At 52.3% G+C, this 12,501-nt stretch overlaps 1 long non-coding RNA gene across 1 annotated transcript; it reads right to left on the reverse strand.

Moving 5' to 3' along the window:
• Window positions 1-3,682: 3,682 nt before the first annotated feature.
• LOC150014836 (uncharacterized) lies at window positions 3,683-6,677 on the reverse strand. Its single transcript, XR_016509947.1, has 2 exons — window positions 6,240-6,677; window positions 3,683-4,032 (listed from the first exon to the last, which is right to left on the reverse strand). It is a non-coding gene; the product is annotated as an uncharacterized LOC150014836 (long non-coding RNA).
• Between the last annotated feature and the right edge of the window lie 5,824 nt (window positions 6,678-12,501).

Consider the following 12,501-nt stretch of genomic DNA (forward strand, 5'->3'; position numbering starts at 1 on the left):
AGCGAGGGGGATTAGGGCTGGACAGAGCTGGTGGCTGATGCAGGAGTATAGCCCCTCCTCCAGAGGAAGAGGAGGCTAATCCTGCTTAGCAACTCAGAAGCCAGCAGTGGCATGTGTGTGTGTGTGTGTTGGGAGGGGGGAGTCTCCTTCCCATCCACTCGGGCTGCTCAGACTTGCCCAGCCCACCAGGCCCCACCAGCCCACCAGGCCCCACCAGCCCACCAGGCCCCAGGCCAGGCAGGCACAGCATAAAGAAGACCCCCTCTGTCCTACAAACTTTTGGTCCACTGGTGTCCCCCAACTATCTCTGCCTTGTCCCCCATACTGCCCCACTCCTCCTTGTAACCCCAAGCCTTCTTATCTTCCTGTGCCCACCCAAGCTGCCCTGTCTAGCAACCCGTCCCCCCAGTTTTATAACTACCCACCTCCATGAACTGAGCCATCCTCCTAGTGCCCCATCCATCCATGCTGCCCAGGGCACCCATCGTGGATGCTGCAGGGCTGCCCAGGTCTTCCTTGAGGGCCGAGGCACTTGTCCCTGCAGCTGCTGGAGCATTGGCCACTGGTGGCTCACCTTCAAGTTCCTCCCCCTGGGGAGCTGCCCTCAGCTGCTTCTCCAAGGGTTTATGCCCTCTCCCTAGGGGCAGTCCACAGGATGGCTGGTCAATGTAGGAGCACAAAGGTCTGGCCCTTTAACCCCAGTCTAGGACAAGTCTGAAGGCTATCCCAGGACCAGAGCTTCCCGTGGGCTTGGCTGAGGCCACCGTTGCAACTGCACCACAGTCAAACTCTCACTCTGCCTAGTCCTGCTCCCCAACTGCTTCCCAATAAGCCGCCTGCACACTCCCACCCTGATTTCTTCAAGAAGTCTCACCCTTCACTTTCTCTTTCAAGTCCCAAGGTCTAGAATAGAAGATTATGTTGATCAGCAAAGGACCTGGGTTGGGGAGTTCCTGATTTAGGTGCCAGCTCAGCCTGGCACGGACCTGCATTTCCTTCCCTGAGGATTAATCCTTGGGGCCCCTCTGGTTTCAACGGTATAGGCAATGCTGTGGACTGGCTGGGGCCAGAGGGCCTGCCCTGGAGACCCAGCCTGGGATCCTGGCCGGAAAGAGGAGGCACATTCTGTCTTGGGAGCTGATTAAAGAAAGAGAAGGACCCTGGTCCTGTGGGCCTGGTCTTAGAGGAGAAGCAGAATTCTGCTTGGGGGGCCCAGTCTGAGGGAGAAGGAAGAGCCCCACATTAGGAGCTCAGTCTGTGGAAGCAGACTGGGCTCTGGACCAAGAGAAGAGGCAGAACCCCGCTGAGACTGCCTGCTCTGCAGAACCTCCACCCCATTGTCCATTCAGGTCTTCCCTTGCCAGGCTTGGCTCACTGTCCAAGGGGTCAGCCAGCCAGTGTGATGCCCAAATGTGGGAGAAATGTGTTTCTAAGTTAACGACAGGGGTGTGTGAGAAGAACGTGGCTCCTTAGATCCATTGGGTTTAAAGCTGTGGTACATGGTGACAGACAACATTCTGGATGCAGAGTCCGAGAAATTCTGGTTCTAGGGTAACTTGACCCTTGAGAGTCAGTTTGGGATTCGGGGGTCAGTTGAAGGGGACCACTCCCACTCTGTTCCCTATCTTTGATAGACAAATGCTAATGACATTACCAGCGATTGACCAGAAACGAATAAATAATTCAGTCTGGCCTGAAAATGGGAGAAAAGTACTTAAATGCTATTGACAAGCCAGTCCCTGGCCTCATTACCCATGCAGACTCAGGCCTCCACATCGACCATGCCCCCCGATTCCTTCCAACCCCACTGTGGGCAGCCTCAGGCCTCCCTCCCACCATCCTGACCCGAGCTGAGTGTATGAAGGGTGACCTGAGGAGAGTAGGTGGAGGGTTGACGATTGTGGCCAGAGGTACACCCAGAAAGGACAGCGGCCTCCCAAGTCCTTCTCCATTCCCCAACCACTTGCAGTGGCTTCTGTTTACAGGAGGGGTATTCTGGGCCAGTCCCTCTCCAGCCCAGCCCCAGGTGTGCATACAAGGGGGGGGGGGGGTGCGGGGGCAGGCACAAGCGTGCACACTGCACACAGAGCCCAGCAGCTGCTGCATCCTCTTCTAGGACAAGAAGAGTGGTGGCCCCCGGGGCGGCTGTCAGTCACTGTGCTCTCAGGGAATACAAACTCATTAAATGTTTCCCTGCCTTGTCACAGGGGCCCGAGTCCCCGAGTCAGGCCTGAGGAGGAGGAGGAGGAGAAAAAACAAATGTGCAGCTGATCCTTTAAAAGCACATCCTGTATTTCTGACCCCTGGAGAAGAGAAGGGGATTATGGAGGGTGGGGATTACCCGTGGAAGGGCCTTACCGTGGGTGCCTTCGAATTTCCAGCTCCAGTAGCACACTGAACTCCCCCAGGCAGCAACTCTGTGAATAAAACCTCTTTATGTTCTCGTAGAGTCTGCCTCTCTCTTCCTTAGTTGCCTGGGCCTGACTCCCTTCTTGGTGCCTCCTTAGGCACCATCTGGTCTCTATAGAGACCATTCTTCCTCTGACTCCTTCCCTGCTGCCAACAGTTATGCCAGAGTCATTCATGGAGCCTCCATAAGGTTCAACAGTTAGAAACCAACAAGGCCCACTGGTTAGAGAATGAGGAGACTCAGAGATCGCAGCTCAGGGGGCGAGCTGCTTCCTTGCTGGGTGGCTCCTAGCTAAACTCAGTGGTGAGGGATTTGGGAGGGAGGGCTCAGACCTGGACCTGGCGATGAGGAGGCTCCAGTGGGTATGAAGGGCCTGGGCCAGAGAGTCCACTTTAGTTCAGCCCAAGAAATAGTTCTAAAAGGGACCTCATCCCTGTGTGAGCCAACCAACTTGCTCCTGAGGGTGGGCAGAGGCCCTGGTGACACTCCCCCCCCCCGCCCCCCATTACCTATTCCTGGAAGCCAGACTTATCTCCTCATTCCTTTTGGAGACCAGAGCCCCATCCTGAAGTCTGTAGGGTTTGGGTGGGGGTCCCCAGTCCTGGCCTTCCTGCTGGTCTCCCTGCTGTCTGCTAGAACCCTGCCCCTCCTAGGGCTTGGCCCCAGACTTCCCTGAACCTGCCTCTCCCTTGCGCTCCCCCGCCACATCCAAGGACTCCTCAGCTTTTCCATGCACACGGGAGTGGGCTAAAACACTCCATTCCTGTTCATCATTCATAAGGCTCTTCTTCCTGCTGGCTTTTCCCTCCCCCTGGAGACCCACAGGAGTTGTTTATCTGGACCCACTGGCTCTCCTCAGTGCAAACATTTGCAGGAGCATTAACCAACCTAAGACCCAATTAGCCTTCAATTACTCAGGCCTCAGCCAGATCTTCTGTGATGGCGACAGGGGTAAAAAATGCATTTGAGCACTTTGGGGCACCGCCTGGGTAGTAGGCCCCCCCTACCATGCACCACTTCTCCTGTCCCAGCCAGTCTGCTCTCTACCTCTCTCCCTTCAGTCCTACACCACCTTCTTTCCTTCCTTCTTCCTTCTGTTTCCTGCCCTTTCTTCCTTCTTTATCCCTCTTTAAAAATTATTATTCTTAAATGTATATAATAATACATGACTTGAAAAAAACTCACTGTAAAAACATAATGCAGAAAAATACAAAGAGAAAAGCTAAATCCCCTCCAACCCAGCCTTTTGATTCCATGGACAGTAACTGAGGGTTCTCCTTCTTTCCAGACATTTTATTCTATACTCTTACACACACCCCACATAGTTTTAAATGTTTTTTTTTTTAACATTTCAAATAGAGACCCTGTTCATACTATTTAATAACCTACTGAACAATATATCAGCTGCATCTTTCCATGTTGACACACACAGACCTACCTATTTCCTCCTTCTTCCTAGGTACATAGTATTCCACAGTGTGGCTGCAGCTACTGTATTTAGTCAGTCTTTTCTTGATGGACATTGAGCTGTTTCCAATGCTTGGCAGTGACAAATATCATTGCAGTGACCACCTCTCCTTATACTGCTGTGCACAGAGGCCAGTGTTGCTGGGGACGGATGCCTAGAAGAGGAATTGTTTGGGAATGTGTATTTAAAATTTTGATAATTATTGCCAAAATGTCCTTCACCTCCAGAACCTCCAAGTTTGTGCCAATTTATACTCACAAATCTGCATTTCCCTTACTCTCATCAACACTGGATATTATCTTAAAATTTTTTTTCCAACCAGATAGAGAAAATGACATCTTATTTAATTTGTAGTTCTTCTTTTCCTCACTTACTGTCTCCCTTCCCCTCTCATTTACGACCATGTCTTATTTCTTTCTCTTTCTCAATTCCATTCTTTCTCACTTTCTATCTGTCTTTCCTTTTTTTTCCTGCTTCCTTCCCCGCTTCCACAGCATCTTCCTGTACTCTTGCCCACATCTCATCCCTCTCCTTTTCCCTCCGCCCCTGGTTCTACAGTCTTGGGGGAAGCTATTAGCTCTGCCCCCCTAATACTCTGAGTCCCACTCGCCTCTTAACACCTCCCTGAGCCTGGGCCTCTAAGCCCCATCTCGCTCTCGTCTCCCTCTAATCACTGAGGCTTATTTCTGATTTTTTGAAGTGACAAGGAGCTGGGTTTGGGGGAGGGGGACTGTCAACCAGCATCTCCTAGGATTGACGGAGGGAAGGGTGGAAGGAAGGAGGCTTGGCTCATGGGATATGGGGACTTCAGTGAGGCCCTCCTCATTCTGTATAGACCCAAATTCTCCAGCCCCTTTTGCTTTGGCTTATGGTGCACATACTTCCAATCTCAGGCTGTCTTTTAGGGTATTTTCTCTAGTTCCTTTTCTAAAGGGAAAGGGGCTCCCTAAGCTCCCCCAAGGGAGCTCCTGTGGACAGAGCCTCAGTATTCTATAGCCCTCCTCTTCTTCCTCCCCTGCCACTACACTGCTACCCCATCTCCCTCTGCCCTACCCCTTTGATCCTGAAGGTGGGAAGTGCCTCCAGGGCTGCAGACCCCTTATCTCCTGTTTCCTACCCCGCGGAAATCCTGGTCCCCCCCTCCCCTGTCCCAAATCCATCCCTCTAAGAGCTCAGTGAATTGGCATAAATTTAATTAAGGACAGCAGCAAATCTCTTGTCACTTTAAAGACATTTAACGTTTAAACTATGTACTGAGAATAGAGGTCTCAAGAGAGGTGGAAGGGGGGGGGGGCAGAACAAATTTCAGGGGCTTACTCTTGAGCAAGTTCTAGTCCCACTGTGTGACCCTTGATGCTCCCCTTGGTGTCTCTGAGCCTTTCCTCATCAGCCCCCAGAACTTCTAAGAGGCCCAGCAGGAGGAGTAAGCGTGCTCCTGCCTGGAAGTGTTCTCCCTGCGCTAATTTAATTATGTGGCCTAACTGGGCCCAGGCTGGGGAGGTGGTTAATGGCAGCTGCAGAGACAGTGAGTAATCAAGAATTAATTAAGCGTTTCTGGGGATTCCACAGTCTGGGCCAGGGATTCTTGGGAGTTTGGCTATGGCTGGGTGAGGTGTGGGACCCCTCCATCTGCCCCCCTACCATGCCCCTGCCTCCTCATGGGTTGGGGAGGCAGCAGGCCCTAGCTCCAGGAAGACTCTGGGTATAGGGCTGAGCAGTAAGGTGGTCCCTGATCAGTGGGATATGGAACCACACAGGGACTAGCACTGACAGGCCAGTCCAGGAGCCAACAGTGGGGTGGGGTGTGTGGAGCTGGACAGGTGCCTGTGCCAGTGGGTCTGTCTGGACATTTCTGTTAAGTGCTCAGCCTGTGTTGAGGTTGGGGCTCAGTCTAGGCAAGGCAGGTGGCAAAGGAAATGTGCCTCTGGGCTTTGAAGTCAGACAGCCTTGAGTTTCACTCTCAGCTTTACTTCTTGTCAATTGTGTGCCCTTGCCCTGGAGCCTACCCACTGCCCTGCTGCCTTTGCCTCTGCCCTGGTGCCTGTCCCTCAGCTCTCCTGGGTGGAGCAGGTTCCTTCGTAGCATTCACGGTTCAGCTAAACACCCCTCTTCTTAAGAAGAACTGCTCAGTTGAATTTCTCTCTCCTGCCCCTAGTCACTATTACATGACTTTACCTTATTTTCTGTTCTTGTATTTCTTGTTTCTTATGTGCCCACCTGCTACCTTCACCAGAATAGTTCCAAGAGGAGGCATAGACAGGCTCAGTCTGGCTCACAGCTGGGTCCCCAGAACCCAAAACAGCACTGGGTCTATAGGAGGTGTTGGGAGAAGGAAGACATCCCTCTGAATGGTTTCCTTACCTGTAAAACGGGGACGTTAATACTCTGCAGGTTCTGAGGTTGTGAGGAGGTTTAAAGCATAGACTCAGGAAGCGCTGAGCGCCTTGCCTGACCCAGACCTCGCCAATAATGGCGGTCGCGACATGATCAACACCTTCAGGGTCATCCTCTTCGTCGTCACCATCATCATCACTGGCGAATTTAATGCTCCAGCCTCCGGGGCCCAAGGACAGGGCTGCAGGCTGGAAGGCGCCCGCGACCCACCGTGGGCCCCGCTCCTTCCCAGGCGCCCCCGCGCCGCCGGCGCTTTGAAGTCCCAATCCGGCAAATAGAGTCAATCAATTATGAAGGGAACAATCTGGCGGCCCCTCGGGGAGCGGCGGCCGAGCGATCCCGGGGGATTAGGCCGCAAATCGCGCTGAGCCTCCCTAAGTGACAGCGAGAGAATCGCGCGCGGCGGCGGCGGCGGCGGCGGGAGCGGGAGGGAGTGCGGCCCGCTAACCCGATTATGCAGATCCGCGGGGGGCGCGGATTAGGCCGCGGGGGCGGCTGCGCCCTAAGCGGCTCCGGGATTTGGGAAAAGTTTACTCGGACAGAGGGGGAGAGGGGGAGGGGGAGGGAACGGGGACTCCCTGGGCGGGCGGCCCCCACAGCGCCCAGCTGGGTGAATGGAGGACAGTCCGGCGGGGAGAGAAGCCAAAGGTGGGGCACACGGCCGCTGAGACATCACAGGCATATTTTTCTAGGCACACATCGTCGTCGTCGGCAGCCGTCCGTCTCGAGAGACGATGGTGTAGCTTCTTAAGAGTCTATCTGCACCGCCGAGAATGGTTGTGCAGTCCGACTCGGGAGTGACACGGTATCTATCTCCTCCCGTGTTGAATCGACATCTTGCGATGACGCTGGAGTGTCCTCTCCAGTGAAGCTGAAGCTACAGAGCCTGGGCAGGGTGATATGGCACACAAACACACAGGAAAAGAGTTACACACCAGGGCCCACAATAACCCAGGCACACAAGCCCACAACACACACCCTGGCTCGCAATCACCCTCCCATGACTTGAAAACACCTGGGAACACACAGGGAGGCATGCACCCACACACGCAGGCTCAGCATCACATACAAGCCAGCCTATGATTGCTCACACACTCACGGAACACTGGCTCACGGTCGCAGGAGCATGCACATACACGCTTGCAGACATGTGTGCACAGATGTGGTGCCTCCCTGCCATCCCAGCAGGAACCCCCATGGACACAATGGCCCATGCAGACAGATGGCCAGGTGCACAGCCCCCACCTGTGCTCTCTCACAGACCTCCCTGCCCTTCCCCACTGGCAGGGCCCTGAAGACAAGTGTGTATGGTGTCTGTGAGCATGTATGTGTTTTTGAGGGTGAGCCTGCCAGGATGGCCCAGTCTTGGGGCAGATGGGAGAAGCTGAGGCATGGCCCTGGGCTGGGAAATAGGCTGAGTCCCCCTGGTGACTCTGGCTGGGGCTGGGGGTTTACAGACTTTCCTCGCCAGGTCCTCTGGGCCTGCTGCTGTCCTTTGGGGCAGTCAGGGAGGAGGTTGGGGAGACAGAATGGTGGCTTCCACTTATCTGACCTGGGAAAGGGCACTGGAGCCAGCTATAAGCCAACCCAAGGCAGAACGTCAGGAAAGCCTCTCAGCCTCCTTCCTCTATAACATGTTCAGTGCATGTGATCAGTGTGTGTCCAGGGAACATACATTTCATGCTCAGTGCACACTGCCAGTCTTTGTGTACATCCATGATGATATATGTACTTCTGGACAGTGTGTATATGTGGTCACTGGTATGCATATTCCTAGCCTCACACCCCTCACACAAACATCATAGCCACACAATGACTGTGGACGCACACTGACCACAGACAGGCACTCATCCTGGACACATAAAATGACCATGGACACATACACTCTTCACACACACGGGCTCACACGCAGGCCAGGCCTTTGAGAGAAATCCATCCTTTACATGGACAGTGGACACTAAATGGAGTCACCTCCTCAGTTCACACAGCTGCTGCCACGGTGGCAGAGAGCAATTGTTGGGTCATGGAGGGGTACCCCACCTCCTGCCCTAGGCAGTGATAGAGTGACCCTGTGGCTGACTCCATCAGTGGGGAAGAGGGATCAGAGTTAATGAGTCTTTAGCAAGCAGGGCGCTGGCTGCTGCCCCCAGTCCCTATGCTGTGTGTTCATGTGTGAAAGTGTGTCCATCACACCCACCACTGCTGCGACTGGGAAGTATGTGTGTAAGAAAGAGTTATCTTCAGAATCTGAGCTTGAGGTGGTCTGGGCTGGCCCCAGGAACCTGTTCAATGTGAGGAGTGATAGGATACTCCCCTCCCTGTGTAACCATGGCCAAGCCCTGACCCTGGTTGAGCCTGGTTCCCTCATTGGCCTTCCTGTTCCAGCCTTTCTGGTCCTGAATTCCTTGGGAAGAAACTGGAGGAGCCTGACATTCGGAAAGAAATTCTCCTGGGTATCTCTGGCCCACTGGACAGAACACGCCAGTTGGCCTGGCCCCTTGCCTGCTCCCCTCAAGGTGCCTGGCCACCATAGGGCAGTCAGGCCTGATTTCCCACCCAGGGAGAATTCTCTGGCCACCAGTGGCACAGATGTGATTAGCTGGCTGCAGGGAGAGCTCAGTCACAATCAGTAGCCAGGCTGTGAGGAAGGGCCCCCTTAGGCAGAAGCTCTTCTCAGCGTAGTACAGGGGGAGGCCTCCAGGACCAGAGGGAATGAGAATGGGAAAAAGCACTCCTCTACACACACCCAGAGGGCCTCCAGGTTGGGCTCAGTGGCATCTTAGTGGTCTTTAGCTGGGCTGGGTCCTTCCTTCCCATAGCCTGCTCTGGTTCAAATCCTGCTGTCCCACTTAATAGATGTGTGTCCTCAGACAAGGTACTTAGCCTCAGTATGTCTCAAGCCTCATCTTTAAAATGGGGAAAGAATAAAACCTTCCTCATAGGATCTATACAAAGGAAATGAAGCATGTAGCAGAGTAGCTAGCAGATAGTAGGTGCTCAAATTGTGGGAACTTCTATTATTGTTACTATTATTATTAGTCCAGAAAAGGCAGACTGTAGAAAGAATCCAACATCCAACGATATCTTGATACCCTCTCCCCTAAAGGAGGGAGGCTGGGGAGAGGGGAGACTCTTGGGAGCCCCTACAGTTTTCCCCCTCTCCATTCAGGCTGATTGCCTTGGAGAGCACAGAGGGGCTGGGGAGTCAGTCTGGGCAGCCTGCCTTGAGGGGAGGGGAGCCTGAACTCCCAACCCCACCCCACCCCACTGCCCCAACCCTCCAGCCCCCAAGAACATGTGTATGAGGAGTGAGTGGGGAGAGGAGAGGTCAGTGGAAGTGGCTCAATGGCTCAGTTGTTTCAGGCGATAAGCCATTACCTTCCTGGAGAGAGAAGCCTAAGGCCCATCTGAGGCTGAAGCAGGGGCAGGCGGGGTCCAGATTAAAGTGAGACTCCAGGACTGCCTGGGCACTTCTTGCTTCTCCCTTTCCCCTTCTCTGACCAGGTGAACAGACAAAGTTCAACCTGCTCTTCTCTAACTTGGACATGTTCTGCACTGGCCCTTGGAATAAGAGGTTCTTAACACAGTAATGCCATAACTGATGGCACCTACTGTGTGCTGGGCCCCCAAGCATCTCCTGTTTACTTTGTACTAACAACACAGCTGGAAACCAGCAGGGACCTTTTCAAGAAAGTCATCCAATTATCTAGCCTGGGGCAGGGGAGGGGGGAGCGGGTTGGCAAGACATGGCAGTGGGAATTAGAGGAGTGTCAGGGGCAGGGGGCAAGGGTGGCTGACTGGAGGGATGAGGGGCTGAAGAGCCTGCCAGGTTTGCACAGCAAATGTGCTATTTTATTAAAATTACCTCCTATTTAGGGGAGTTTGGGGAAGCTGGTGACTGAGAAGAGGGCTAAAGTGTTAAGCCCAGGGACAGCATTCAATATCTACCAAATTTCAGGCCCAGAACCTGCTTTGAGTTCAATCTTTTGAGTCACCCCCAAGGTGGGTAAAAGGGGACAGAGATGAACTTAAACCAAGGGCTTGGGCTGTGTGCACATTCTTAGTCAGGAAAGGAAGTTGCCCTGCATTTTTACAGCTGGATTCAGAGCATCCTGGGCAGGGCTGCTTTTGCCTCTACAGTAAGAGCACCCCCACCTTTACCAGGTACTGTGGACCCTTTGAGTTGGGCCTGAACAGGTACTCCTCCTGGCTGCAGCCACTGAGCTCTCTTCTACCTCATGCCCTTTCATCTCCCAGTCCCTGTTCTCTCTGCATCTCTGCTTCTCTTTCTCTGTCTCCCCATATCTGACTCTGTCTTCCCATGCGAATCTGTCTGACTCTGCATCTCCATCTGTCTCTATGACTCGGTCTCTGGCTTGTGCTTGCCTTTCACCTAGATGAGCCTCTATGTGACTGTGAGGTCTTTATGTTCATGTTCAGGGGCCCCAGAAACACTGAGCTGAATGGAGAGGGGAAGCTGGCCTGTCCTGAGGCTGGGAGGCAGAGCGTCCTGGATGCTCACTGTTCCCTGGGTTGGGTTTTATCCTCCAGAGCCTGCACGTGGGCTCAGTCTAGGTCAGGCCAGAGGCATTCTGAAAGCTTTCAAAGGCTTTAGATTGTTTCAAGAGCAGGGTTTTGTCTCTATTTGGACAGGTAACCAATCTCTCTGTGCCTTCCCACCTCCCTTTTCCTCCACTTTGCCCTACAAGAAGCAATAGAGACGGATTTTGGGAGTAAAAAAAAACAAAACAAAAAAAAACCAACAAAAAACAAACCCAGGTTCAAGTTCTGGATCTGCTCTTAACAAGCTCTATGATAATAAGTAATTAAAAAAAAAAAAAAAATCTCTCCCAGCTATGGACATCCTCCTCATCTGTAAAACTGGGGATAGGATCAATCTCCATCTCTCTGGATTGTGGTGAAGATAACATGAGACCATAACTGTAAAACACTTCACACAAAGCCTGACCCAAGCACTGGAAGTCATTTTTACTGCATTTTCCCATTATTTTTTTATAGAGTCCAACACAGGCCTAAGTGTATAGAAGTTTTATTGAATGAATACTGATTTCTCTGTTGTTCCTTTTCTTTCCTTCTTTCTGGCTTCATTTTTCTGTTTTTGTTTTTGTTTTATCCATTTCTGTGCTTTGAAAGAATGGATAATAAGAGCTGCTTGTACATCCTCAATGTACTCAGCCTTGATCCTGGCTCTGCAAATGGTAACAGGCTCTGTAAACCATGATGAGATCCAAATGTGGGGTTTGGTTCTGCAAACAGAGATGAACTTTGTGAAGTCTTGGGCTCTGAAAATAGTAACATCCTCTGCAAATTATAACAGGATCTGTAACAGTGACAGGCTCAGAAACTAGTGATGGGATGTGCTCTGCAGATGGTAATGGGCTCTGCAAACACTGATGAGCTTGGCATATAATTTAAGGCTCTGCAAACAATGATAGAATCAGGAAACAATAATAAGCCTTGTAAATAGGGACCAGCTCTGTGCATGGTATAATGGGCTTTGCAAAACAGTGTTGAGAGTTGCAAGTTGTGATGGGCCCTGGAAAAACTAAAGACTGGTTTTTACCTGTAAAGGACAACAGGGGACCTGTGGGTCCCTAAAGAACAAGGCTGTCTCAGTTCCATGGACAGCAAGCTCCTTCCTCCCCTTCCAGCCCCAGCTAAAGCTCATCTGTCCATTTATTCATTGGTGTTGGCTGTGTATTGGGGGCCGTGGTATAGACTTCTTTGTAGCCAAATGGGGGGGTTGTGTCTGTGTTGACAAATCTGTTCTTACCTCAGCTATTTGTGAGGTAGCAGGTGTCTTTCCCCACCAGAAGCTCTGGGAATGTTGAAAGGGTGTTAAACCATTCTGGATTTCCTGGGGGAACTGAGAAGTCAGCTTTGCAAAGCACATCTTGCAGGCTCCAGCCGACCTTAAATTCTAGCTGGCACCCGAATATTTTTGTAGCAATTTAAATTTCTCTGTCTGTTCTTTCCAAGTCTGGCCACATTAACAGGCCTGTATCACAGGGAACGTTCACATTTCTCAGAGCACAGGGCCTAGGGAGGGCAGAAGCAAGAATCTGTTCTGGGTGGGCTGTGAGCAACAGGGCTGACAATCTGATGGTGGTTGACATGGGCGTGATAAGGATGGTGACCATGGAGATGGAGAGAGCCATGGAGGTGGTAGGGGTCCTAATACGCTAATGGAGGTGGGGAGAGAGCTGGG

The sequence above is a fragment of the Furipterus horrens genome, unplaced genomic scaffold (assembly GCF_987537825.1).
Source record: "Furipterus horrens unplaced genomic scaffold, mFurHor1.1.pri manual_scaffold_3, whole genome shotgun sequence".
Classification (NCBI taxonomy): Eukaryota; Metazoa; Chordata; class Mammalia; order Chiroptera; family Furipteridae; genus Furipterus; species Furipterus horrens.